This window comes from Tupaia chinensis, unplaced genomic scaffold (genome assembly GCF_000334495.1).
Source record: "Tupaia chinensis unplaced genomic scaffold, TupChi_1.0 Scaffold000073_1, whole genome shotgun sequence".
NCBI classification, from domain to species: Eukaryota; Metazoa; Chordata; class Mammalia; order Scandentia; family Tupaiidae; genus Tupaia; species Tupaia belangeri.
The window spans coordinates 166,512-175,826 of NW_006159533.1; the positions used below are offsets into that span (position 1 = coordinate 166,512).

The 9,315-nt window shown below is 38.2% G+C and overlaps 1 pseudogene; it reads left to right on the forward strand.

The window, feature by feature from the left end:
* Positions 1-5,136: 5,136 nt before the first annotated feature.
* On the forward strand, positions 5,137-6,430 carry LOC102470768 (ribosome biogenesis protein WDR12 pseudogene; annotated as a pseudogene).
* Positions 6,431-9,315: the final 2,885 nt, after the last annotated feature.

The window sequence follows — 9,315 nt, forward strand, 5'->3', positions numbered from 1 at the left end:
CCATTAATGCTTTTCCTCCCCATTTTTCTTCTAATTTTTCCTGAAACTCTGCTCTTTCACACCATATCTTTATTTACATCCATTTACTGTGTTTCTATATCCTTCAGTCAATCCCCTTCAGCCATAGAGTGCAGACACTCAGTGTATATTAAGTGGGGACATACAATGTCTCTCCTTCATAGCCTGGCTTGCTTCACTCAGCAGTAAATCTTTCATATTCATCCACTTTTTGTCAAAAGTCAGGGTTTTGTTGTTTTTCTATGACTGGATAATATTCCATAGAATATATGTGCCATAGTTTTTCCTTTTTTTTTTTTTTGAGAGGTTTTTGTTATAGGGCACGTGCGTTCGCCAGACAGACAGAGAGAGACAGAGAGACAGAAAGCAAGAAATCATCCCCCAGGGGGGAAGATGGCCACGCCCCAATCCCTTCTCCATTCTCCTCTCAGGATCTTGGGCACGCACACACATGTGCCTGGTGTGAGTTTTAAGCCACTGGGTCCAGGACTCGAACCGCAGTCAACTACATGGGAGTCCAGCAACATAGCCAGTACACTAACTACTGGTCCTGTGCCATAGTTTTTTGATCCATTCATCTGTTCGTGGACATTTGGGTTGGTTCCATTTCTTGTCAACTGTGAATAGCGCCGCACTAAACATTGATGTGCAAGCACTTTTCTGATTAAGAATTCTTCTGTCCTTTGGGTACATACCAAGGAGTGGGAGTGCTATTTGTAGATTTTTGAGGAACCTTCAAATTGGTCCACAATGGCTGGACCAATTTACATTCCTACCAGCAGTGTAAGAGAGGTCCCCTTTCACCACACCCCTGTCAGCATTTATCATTTTTTTTTAATCTTTGGGAAGAGAAAATTCTATCACCAGGGGATCTCTCACCTTTCAAAATCCCTTCTTCTGTCTGATGATTTCAGTCCCTGCTAGGTCAGCAGTCCCCTGAGTGGTACAATAAGTGAGCTCACCCACAAGGGGGCTAAAACTGTTATCAGTGTGCCATAGCAGGAGGAGGGGTCTGACTGCAGCACCCCATCTTTCTTCCTGCTGTCCAGTGCATTTCATCTGGCCCTTTAAATAAGTGTGTATATATGATGCCTTGCAATTCTATTTCCTGGATAAACTCCTGTAATTCCTCCATAATACTAAGTGGAGAGAAATTCACTCATTAGTCACACTAATAGCATTTCTTCAAGAGCCAAGTTAACAGGGAGGCATTTTTGCATTTCTTCCTTTCAGAGAAGCAATCCATCTGCCTCTACATTCCATAGGCTGAAAAGCCAGCCCACAAAACTTTCATGCCCATTCTGCCTAAACTTAGCTGCTAGGTCCACTCACTTGGCTGAACTGTATGAGGGTACTGTGGTATGTGGTAATCACAGGGATGGCAGGGAGGGCCCTTGCTTGGCATGGCTCTGGCTGTGTGGTTTCCACCATTTGCATCTTCACAGGTCTAGCCTGTCCAAGTTGTAAAAACCAAGACATACGTCTCCATCAAAAGAACACAATAACTCCCCTCCATCTCTTGAAAAAAAAACAGAAGAAATTACCGAAATGTCAGAGAAAGAATTCAGAATATTCATAGTGACAAAACTTTATGAGTTGGAACAGAAAAGAAACAACGAACTCCAAGAGATGAGTAAGTCCTTCCACTACATGAAAGAAGAAATGGACACTAGAAAGAAAGAATCAGATGGAACTATTGTAGGTGAACTCTGTAATACAGGAAATCAAAAACTCTCTTGAAAATATCTAAAGCCAATTAGACCATGCTGAAAATCAAATCTTAGATAAAGAAAATAAAATCTCAGACCTAGGGAAAAAGCACCAAAAAGACAGAGAAAATACCAACCAAAAAATGAAGATAATATACAAGAAATACTCTATTCCATTAAACATCCAAAATTCCAAATAATTGGTATCCCAGAAGGTGAGGAAACTAATAAGGGCATGGAAAATTATTCCATGAAATCCTGGAAGGAAACTTTCCACATCTAAAGAAGCACTCAAACATCCAGACCCAAGAAATACAAAGGATTCCAAATAAAAACAACCCAAGAAGATCCTCCCCAAGGCACATCTTAACCAGACTGGCTAAAAGCACAGATAAAGACCAGATACTAAAATTGGCAAGAGAGAAACATCAAGTGACTCACAAAGGTCATCCCATCAGGCTAATACCAGACCTTTCAATGGAAACTATGCAAGCAAGGAAAGAATGGGAAGACACATTGAAAGTATTAAGAGAGTAACAATTTCAAACAACATCATTAGATCCAGCAATATTATTCTTAATATGGGGGGAAAAAAAGATTAAAATCTCAGACAAAAACCTGAAAGAATTTGCCAACACAAGACCAGCTCTTCAAGAAACTCTGAAGAGAGTCTTGTTCCAGGAAAACTGAAGAATTAACAGACAGAGGGAACCAGCAGTTAGTGTAATGGCTATGTCGCTGGACTCCCACGTAGTTGACCACGGTTCATTTTTTAAAAATTTAAAAAAACTCATGCCGGGTGCATGTGCATGCGTGCCCAAGATCCTGAGAGGAGAATGGAGGAGAAGGGATTGCATCGTGACCATCCCCCCTGGGGGGTGATTTCTCGCTTTCTGTCTCTATGTCTCTCTCTGTCTGTCTGGCGAGCGCACGCGCCCTATAGCAAAAACCTCTCAAAAAATAAAAAAAAAGAATTAACAGACAGAAATAAAGGAATAAAAGACAGCCAAGACAATGCCAACTGAAAGGTAGGGACAAGTCTGGAAATATTGATAATAACATTGAATATTAATGGATTAAATTCTCCAATCAAGAGACATAGACTGGCTGAATAGATTTTAAAAAAGGCAACCCTGTATCTGTTGCCTACAAGAAGCATATCTCACGGATACATAGACTAAAAGTGAAGGGCTATAAAAAGGTATTCCATGCAAATAGGAACCAAAAAAGAGCTGGAGTAGTGACACTAATTTCCAACAAAATAGGTTTTAACACAAAAACTGCAGAGACAAAGAAGGGCACTATATAGTAGTAAAAGAGAAAGTCATCAAGAAGATATAACGCTTACAAATATCTATGCACCTAACTCAGGAGTACACAAATACATGAAGAAAACACTGTTAAATCTAAGAGGAGAGATAGATTGCAACACACTAAGTGTTGGGGACCTCAGTCCCACACTATCTGCTTTAAACAGATCATCAGATAAAAAAGTAAGCAAAGAGATAAAGGATGTAAATAATACCATACATCAAATGGACTTAACAAACATCTATAGAGCCTTCCACCCAAAACCCATGAAATACACTTTTTTCTCACCCCCACATGGAACCTTATTTAAGATTGGCCACATGAGAGGGCACAAAGCAAGCCTTTACAGATTCAATAGCATAGATACTATATCCGGCATCTTCTACAATCATGATGGAATTAAAGTTGATATAAATGTCAAGAAAAATCCTCAAAAATACACAAATACATGGAAACTAAATAACCTACTCCTGAATGAGTTCACAACTACTGAAAAAATAAAGACTGAAATCAAAAGATTCGTGGAAGCCAATGACAATGAGGACATGAGTTTCCATAAACTTTGGGACACTGCAAAATGCAGTCATAAGAGTGAATTTCATAGCAATTAGTACACATAAGAAGAAGGTAGAAAGAAGGCAAATTGATCACCCAACAACATTGTGCCTCAGAGAATTGGAAAAGCAAAGCAAAAAAAATCCAAAAAACTCCAGGAGAGAAGGAATAATAAAGATCTGAGCAGAAATAAGTGAAATAGAAACTAAATGAACTATACAGAAAATAAATGAAAGTATAAGCTGGTTCTTTGAAAGCTAAAATCAATAGGCCATATTTTCATAAAATGCAGGTTCTACTTCAGAGTTAGTGATGACTGAATAAAAGAGCCAGACACCACTAACTTCATTCAAGGACCTGGTAAGTTTCATTAAACAACCATCCCTGATCATATTCCAAGCAAGCAGGGCAGTATTCGAGAATAATCCATCTGAAGAAACAGATATCAAACACTAAATTGAAATTCAGTGGGAATATAATGAATATCGAAACAAACAAAAATGACAAAAAACCTCTTCTTAAATAAAAATGGGGATTTATTGTTAGAATTATGATCAATCATGACATATTGATCTTATGGAAAGCTGTGGTAACATTACCAATGAAAGGCAAGATCTCTCAAACTTACAAAGAAGAATGTGAAATTGTTAGGCAGTTCCCAAAATATGACTGGCATTCTGTATGGCCCAAGATTTATGAGTAATCTATAGTTTTATGCAATTTTTTTCATGAACCCACAGTATTCATCCCTTTTAGCAACAGAAAGCCATTAGACAACAGTATTTATCATCTAACAAATCATGAAAGTAGTCATTTGAAAATCTGAGAAACTATTCATATTTAAGTGCTGCTTTAGGCTGAAGGATAATCCATATTAATGACATGACTAAAAAGTAAAATTCTTATGAGTTATTTGATAAATATCAAATGACATACATAATCAAATGATTTTCAGTTAATACTAATCAGAATGTTCTTGTCCTAAGAATTCTATTTCCACTTCTTGCAAGCACCACTGAATCCTCTTGTTTTTCTCCTATGGAAGAGGTAACCAAATAACAGAAGACATATCTTTAAAAATCGTCACTATTCAAAGACTATTATTAATCACTTTTTATAATTTTTAGTAGAAATATTATTTTTTTGTTGTATTGTTTTTAAATAATTTAATGTATTTGTATGAAGCCAGGAAGCAGCAGAAAACTAATGACACTGGACCCACATAGGAATATTGCGGGTTCGTGTCCCAGCACTGCTCTGATACTGGCTAGCTGAGAGTAGGGCTAGCTTTTAGTATGAAGACATTATTAGGGTACTGTCTCTCTCTGTGTGTATGTGTCTCTCTGATGGAAGAAACAATCTTTAAAACAATGTTTTAAGGTAAAAATTTTGGACTGGGCTTTGATTCCAGTTTCTTGCTTACTTGTGCAACCTAATTTTGAGCTGTCTCTTTAGTTAGCCCTTTTTCTGTTCCTGTTTCCTGACTACTAGTCCATACATTTCTGCAGACAAGTCTTGTGTATACCAACAGCCCCCCACAACCATGACTCAGCTTCAGACACACTTCTATAGTGAAAACAAGAAATATGCTATTGAAGATGTTCCCTTCTCAATTCCTGGCACCTCTGAAATTGTCAACCTTTGTAATATCATCAACAAACTGCAGGGGGCCAAAAATGAGTTCCACAAACATTGGGGCTTGATTTTCTTATCAAAGGACAGTTTCTGCAAATGCCCTTGGTCAAACACGTGGAACTAGAGAACATCTCATTCCATGAGGTTGTGGAACTTGAATAAGTGGAGAAATGCACCACACCCCAGAGAGAACAATGCATATTCCATGATGACTGGATCAGTTCCATTAAAGGGGCAGAGGAATGGATTTTACCTTGTTTTTATGATAAAAGACTTCTCAATCTGGTTCTTGGGAAGAAACTCAATAGTGACAACTGTGGGACATACAGTTGTAAAAGATGTGCCTGGATGAAAAAAGACAGTTTATCTTGCTTCCAACTGAATGATTCTATGGATCAGATAATTCTCTTGTGGGAGTGGAGCACAGAGAGGAACAAAGTGAAAGATTCGCATTGCTGCAGAGGTCCTGCTGAGAACAAAGTGAAAGATTTGCATTGCTGCAGAGGGCCTGCTGAAGTGTGAATAGCTCAGGAACTAAATTTTACAGTGGCTCCTAGGATAACATGCTGAAGATCTGGTCAGTAGTCCCAGCAGATGAAGAAGATGAAATGGAAAAATCCACAAACCGACCAAGAAAGAAAGTGAAAACGGAGAAGCTTGGTTTGACTAGGACTCCTATCGTCACCCTCTCTGGCCACAAGGAAGCAATTTCCTAGGTTCTGTTGGTCAGATACTGAAGAAATCTGCAGTGAATCTTGGGACCATACAACTGGAGTGTGGGATGTTGAGACTCGCAGTGTTAGGTCGACTTTGACTAGAAATAAAGTGTTTAATTACATTTCTTACTCATCACTTTGTAAATGTTTATCATCTGGAAGCACAGGTAGGTATATTGGACTGTGAAATCCGCAAACTAAAGATGGTTCTTTGGTGTCTGTCCCTGACCTCACATACTCGCTGGGTCACATCGACAAAATGGTTTCCTACTCATGAACAGCAGCTGATTTCAGGTCCTTTAGATAATATGGTCAAGCTGTGGGATACAAGAAGTTGTAAAGCTCTTCTCTATGATCTGGCTGCTTATGAAGACAAAGTTCTGAGTGTAGGCTGGACAGACACAGGGTTACTTCTGAGTTGCAGAAGCAGACGATACACTGTATTCCTACAGGTATTTACCTACCACTTATCATGTAGTGGTATGAGAGTGAATGATAATTTAGTTCTGGAAATTTGTTCAGTAAATGAAAGAGGTAATACAATGTAATCCAATGAATACATGCACATATAAGAAGCTGCCTTTTAAATTTAATGCAACGTTTTCATTTTTATTAAGAGCTAACATATAACTATTTTTTATATTTTTCTTCTGTATAGTTTATATTTACAAAATATAAAATGTGATTGGTGTCCTCGACCCTGTGCAAAGTCTTGGAATTAAACTGAGTTATTTCTTTAAAAAAATTAATAAATAAAAAATAAAAATAAATAAATAAAATTTTTTAGAGCCAACTGGTGGCATTGTGGTTAAGTCACTGAATTCCCACATTGCTGGCCATGTTTCCAATCCCAGACCTGGTAGCTTAAAAATTACACTGCATGTATGTGTTGGACATGCACACACACACACATGCAGTGTGATTTTTAAGCTACCAGGAGAGGAGAATGGAGGAGAAGGGATTGTGTGGACATCCTTTCTTGGTGGATGATTTCTCACTTTCCCTCATGTTTGCCTCTTTGTTCCTATCTGGTAAGTACATACAGTCTATGACAAAAACAAAATAAAACAAAATTGTGTTATAGGGACCAGCAGTTAGCATAATGGCTATGTCGCTGGACTCCCATGTAGTCGACTGTGGTTTGAGTCCCGGGCCTGGTGGCTTAAACTCACGCCAGGTGTGTGTGTGTGCATGCCCAAGATTCTGAGAGGAGAATGGAGGAGAAGGGATTTAGGCCCAGCCATCCTCCTCAGGGGGTGATTTCTTGCTTTCTGTCTCTCGGTTTCTGTCTTTCTGGTGAGCACACATGCTCTATAGCAAAAACCTCTCCAAAATAATATTAATAATATATCATATAAACACTCAAAAAACCTCTTATTTCTAGTAGAAGCCCATACCTATGTATGGGATAAAATTTAATCATCTTTCAATGGAAAGAAAGTGAACATGCCACCATCTTTGACCTTTACCTTATAAGTTGATCTGAGATCTATCCAAGAACTTAAGAACACAGGTTTTAACAGCTCTTTTCTTTTGCACTCATACTCCAGGAAAACCCCAAGTCCAAATTTGCAGAAACTACATTAAAAACATAAAGTCAATGATGGAAATATTTTTTACTTATGCTATCTCCATTTACAAATAAAATATCATAAGATGATACAACACAGAAGAATAAGGTTCAATCACTTTGCTAATAACAATTATTCACTTTATAGTGGCTTTTATGCAAAGTCATGGTGCATTTTTGTATACGTCATGACTTCACCACGATCCAGTATTATCACTATACGTCTGATAAAGAAACCAAGTTGCAGGACCAACAGATGGAGAAATGGTTACATTGCTGGAATTTCACATAGTTGACAGCAATTTGAGTCCTGGACCCAGTGGCTTAAACTTCACACCAAGTGCATGTGCGTGTGTGTTCAAAACCCCAAGAGAAGACTGGAGGAGAAGACTAGAGGAGAAGGGATTGCGGTGTGGCCATCTCCATAGGGGTAATATCTCACTTTCTGTCTCTCTTTGTCTCTCCAGTAAGCACATGTGCCCTATAGCAAAAAAAAACTCTTAAAAAGAAAAAAAAATCAAGTTGATGGTGAAGTTAAAAGTGATTTTGAAACATCCAATAAGATTCTAATGATTTCAGAAAATAGAATAAGATACTCAATTACAAGGTCTCGGCTCCTTCTGTGGCAGAGTTTAGTTGCTGTACATAATTAGTAGCATCCCACATGGCCGACTGCAGTTGGAATCCTGGCCCAAAGGCTTCAAAACACTTCACGGTTATGTGTGTGCAAGGGCTTCAAAACACTTCACGGTTATGTGTGTGCATGCCCAAGAGCCTGACAGGGTGCACACATGCACTCTCTGGTGTTTTTTTTTTTTTATGGAAGAAAAAAACAAAAAGGATTGTAGAGTGAACAGGCCCCATAGGGAAAGGGTGCTTTCACTGTCTCTCTCTGGTGCACACATGCACTCTCTGGTGTTAATTTTTTTTTTCTGATGGGCTAGCATGTGGCATGGTAGTTAAGGGCACTGGACTCCCACATGGTCAATCATGGTTCAAGTCCCAAACCTAGCAACTTGCTTTCTCTCTCTCTCTCTCTCTCTCTCCCTCTCTCTCTCTAGCATATGCATGCTTGTGTATGTGATCTGTTCTTCTCTGAGCAAATTGAAAATAAATGAATAAATAATTCTTAAAAAAATTTTCCAAGACCCATATTTTATATAGTCTAGGAAAATATTAATGTTCCTGAGAAACTAAATATTTTCTAGGAATTTAAAACAAAAGATGACTATCAGTACTACATTATCAACTACAATGAATAGCAGTGCTGTATATCAGGGTTATACAGAAGATCTACTTTAAATGACCCATATTTTTTTTCTTGTCATCTACATTAGTTAAGTGTCAAAGCATAATCTATTCCATGAAATCCTGCAAGAAAACTTTCCAAACCTAGCGAGGCATTCAAAGATCCAGTCCCAAGAAATACAAAGGACCCCAAATAGAATCAACCCTAGAAGATCTTCTCCAAGACACATTATAGCCAGGTTGACCAAAACCACAGACAAAGACAAGATACTAAGATTGGCAAGAGAAAAAGATCAAGTTATCTACAAAGGACTAACATCAGGCTAACAGCAGATCTCTCATCAGAAACAATGCAAGTGAGGAGAGAATGGGAAAATATATTCAAAGTGTTAAGAGAGAAGCAATTTCAGCCAAGAATACTGTACCCGGCAAGATTATCTTTCAGGTGGGAAGAAAAGACAAGAACATTCTCAGATAAACAAAACCTGAAAGAATTTACTTGCACCAGACCAGATCTCCAAGAAGTTCTCAAGGATGTGCTGTATCAGGAAAA